Raw genomic sequence first — 3,838 nt, 5'->3', positions numbered from 1 at the left:
TATGGATTAACTCCTATCTACCCCCAATTAGATCGAGTAGATGCATCATAAATAAAAAAAGGATCCTACGGGGGACTGGACTAGTTTCGGAGGTGCTAGACTATCTTGTATAAGGCGAAAGTCAAACAGATCTAGAGTAAACGATTGTTCCTACCTATTTTTTTTTATTTGACTCTAAAATTTAGTACCCTAAACCCTAAATAGGTCTTAAGTTTCTTAAGACCATTAATTCAATTCCATTAGTGCCAAAAACACAAGACCTTCGTGTTTATAATTCAGAAATCCACAGAAAAAAAATACTCGGGTTTCACAAACCATTTAAGAGATAGAGAATAATAGAGGCTTTCGCATTTCTGAAATGCATCATTATAAGAAAATAATAAAGAACAATCACATTCGATCTATATTTAGACTCTTAAGCATAAGGTTGTTTAAAACGGCAATCTATAGTCTGATATCGAATATTTTTCCATATATCTTATAATATACTATTATTATATATAATAATAATACGCATACTCTGGGACGGAAGGATTCGAACCTCCGAATAGCGGGACCAAAACCCGTTGCCTTACCACTTGGCCACGCCCCATTTATATTCAACACTAATAAACACTAATATTGGTAGTGCTTAGTCGTCAATTCCAGTACAAATATTTATAGAATAAATTAGATTGTTGCTCAGATTTTGATACGTTTATAGATCCAATTAAACTCAATTTATTGATCATTACATATAATTCCATTAAGATATTGTATGAAAGTAGGATTTCTTCTATTCTCGTTTTATTTGAGAATTGAAGGATTTTTGATTGGCTGAGTTCAAATCAAAGAAAGGTTTTTTGACCTACTTTATGTTATTAATTTTTCCCTTATCCCTTATATCATAGCAATAATAGGGGATTAATAACTCAATCAAATCAAAAGAAATACAATTATCTTCAAGAACAAAGAAAAAAAAATTGTTATGCTTAATATCTTAAGTTTCATCGGTATCTGTCTTAATTCTTTCCTTTATTCAAGTAGTTTTTTCGTCGCCAAATTGCCCGAGGCCTACGCTTTTTTGAATCCAATAGTAGATGTTATGCCAGTAATACCTCTATTCTTTTTTCTATTAGCTTTTGTTTGGCAAGCTGCTGTAAGCTTTCGATAATATTTTTAATACTGTCCGAGACAAATTCATGATTTACTAGAAAAAAAAAAAAAAAGATTCTAACTAGTTATAAGATCAGATAAGTTGTACATACAGTCTGAAGCTTTAAGTTGAATCCAATATTGAAATTATTCTATAGCTATGATAAATCTGGATCACTCTCATTTTCTTATTCTTACTTTTTTCCTTTGAACGACCCTCTTCGAGTCCCCCACAATATAGAATTGTGGGTATGAAATCCAATTTTGAGTAATCAAGGACTCAACTCTTAAAATTTTTTCCTATTTATAGAAATAACTTCACTGCATTTCTTGGTGTCAAACCAGATTAAAATAGAGAATCTATTCTCTTAAAAAAAAAATGATCTTGGAGATTGTGTAATGCTTACTCTCAAACTATTTGTTTATACAGTAGTAATATTCTTTGTTTCTCTCTTCATTTTCGGATTCCTATCTAATGACCCGGGACGTAATCCGGGGCGTGAAGAATAACAAAATCAGATTTTTTTTCCTTGCTTGATTTTGAAATGTTCTTAACATTTTATCTATTCCACATCTTTCCTCAACTATAAAAAAATACCAAGTAATTGACAGAAACGGAAAGAGAGGGATTCGAACCCTCGGTACAAAAAAATCGTACAACGGATTAGCAATCCGACGCTTTAGTCCACTCAGCCATCTCTCCCCAAATTGAAAAAGGATAATTACTATGATACATTGTATAAAAAATAGAAAATAAAGGCTTGAAAAAAGCCCTTCTTTATCTCTCTTTATTATCTTTATCTACCCCTTTATAGATATATAATTTCATTATATTGATATAGATAATTATCTAGATATATCGATGGATATCTATCAAATCGATAAAAACTTTTTTTTATTAGGAATTCCATTTAGATAAATTAGATTTCATTAGATAAGGGCTCAAAAGAAGAGATATCTTCAATCCTAATATATAAATAATACCAATATATTAAAGATTCATAAAAATATTTATAAATAAAAAGAAAGTACCTTTTTTAGTTTATTTCATCCGAAAAGCCCTTTTCTTTTTATTTTTAGTTCCACGGCCTGGCCTGGTCAGTACCTAGCCGGGCTTTTTTTGTTCCAATAAATCGTAGATCAAATTATTTATTTGATTTGAAAATGTTTTTGAAAAAAAAAAAAATAGAAACAACAAGAATCCTAAGAAGATTTATTATTTCAATTCCTATGATACAGAAAAAGATGATATAGAATCAAGGTTCGATTTCTTATTATTATTTTTTAGTACTTTACTAGAATAAAAAACTTGTTAATTAGTTAATTAAAACGAGTCCTCTTTTCCTAATCTCATTAGTGGCCCTGATGAAAATACGTCAACGCTCAAATTTTCATGATTATTTTCTGATCCGATCTTTTTATTACTTATTAATACGACTTATTTTCGTCTTCGACAAAAGGTCCATTTATATACAATAATTGCATTGTAGCGGATATAGTTTAGTGGTAAAAGTGCGATTCGTTCTATTAATCCCTTAATAGTTAAGGGATCCTTCGGGTTGATTAATATTCCGATCAAAAACTTTATTTCTTAAAAGGATTTAATCCTTTACCTCTCGATGAAAGATTCGAGGAAAAATAAAAATTCTCGTGATTTGTATCCAAAAATATGTTCTAAATTGAAAAAATTGGATCATGAAATTACGAAACATAATTTTATTGAATTGGATCAATACTTCCAATTGAAGGAATAAGGGATCCATGGATAAAGGTGGAATTTTTTCTAATCGTAACTAAATCTTCAATTTTTTCTTTGTATAAGGGAGATTGAAGCAAAACAAAATAGCTATTAAACAATGTCTTTGGTTTACTAGAGACGTCGACATCGTTTTTTTAGCTCGGCGGAAACAAAATACTTTTCCTAAGGATTATATTAAATAGAAATAGGGAACGAAATAAATAACTGGAAAGATTGTTATAATCTCCTCTTGTATAGGGATCATCTATAAAGCGGGTCCTTTTGAATGCATTCAGACGGAAAGGCTGACATAGATGTTATGGATGGTATTTTTTTTTGTTTACATCTTATAAATTTAGGAATTTATCCATCTTCCATAAAGGAGCCGAATGAAACCAAAGTTTCACGTTCGGTTTTGAATTAGAGACGTTCAGTTCAAAATGATGAATCAACGTCGACTATAACCCCTAGCCTTCCAAGCTAACGATGCGGGTTCGATTCCCGCTATCCGCTTATCTTATCTTATAATATTCTTATCTTATAATTTATATATATTATAAATAGAAATTAATTAATAATGGAATTACTCAAATAAAAATTTTCAATTTACTTAATTTTAACTAAATTTTAACTAATGTATTAGTTAATGTAATGCATCATTGAATTCAATATGCAATTTCCGGAATTCTCACACATTTTTTTTACGAACAAGAGAGGTGAAAATACGAAAAAAAAAAATTGGAATCAAAAGCGTCCATTGTCTAATGGATAGGACATAGGTCTTCTAAACCTTTGGTATAGGTTCAAATCCTATTGGACGCAATTTTTTTTCATATATTTTTTTTTAGTTTTAAATTTTCTATATCATGTCAAGAAAGGAAAGATTTTGAATGATTTGAATAAGAGACGCTTATTTATTAATAGTAATTTATAAATTAGTTTTAATATTAATTGTAACTCTAGTTT

At 29.5% G+C, this 3,838-nt stretch overlaps 1 non-coding gene across 1 annotated transcript; it reads right to left on the bottom strand.

Annotated features, from left to right (window-relative positions):
• Positions 1-1,749: 1,749 nt before the first annotated feature.
• TRNAS-GCU (transfer RNA serine (anticodon GCU)) lies at positions 1,750-1,837 on the bottom strand. Its single transcript has one exon. It is a non-coding gene; the product is annotated as a tRNA-Ser (tRNA).
• Positions 1,838-3,838: the final 2,001 nt, after the last annotated feature.

This window comes from Cucumis melo, unplaced genomic scaffold (assembly GCF_025177605.1).
Source record: "Cucumis melo cultivar AY unplaced genomic scaffold, USDA_Cmelo_AY_1.0 utg001104l, whole genome shotgun sequence".
NCBI lineage: Eukaryota > Viridiplantae > Streptophyta > Magnoliopsida > Cucurbitales > Cucurbitaceae > Cucumis > Cucumis melo.
This window is presented reverse-complemented; position numbering and strand designations above follow the sequence as displayed.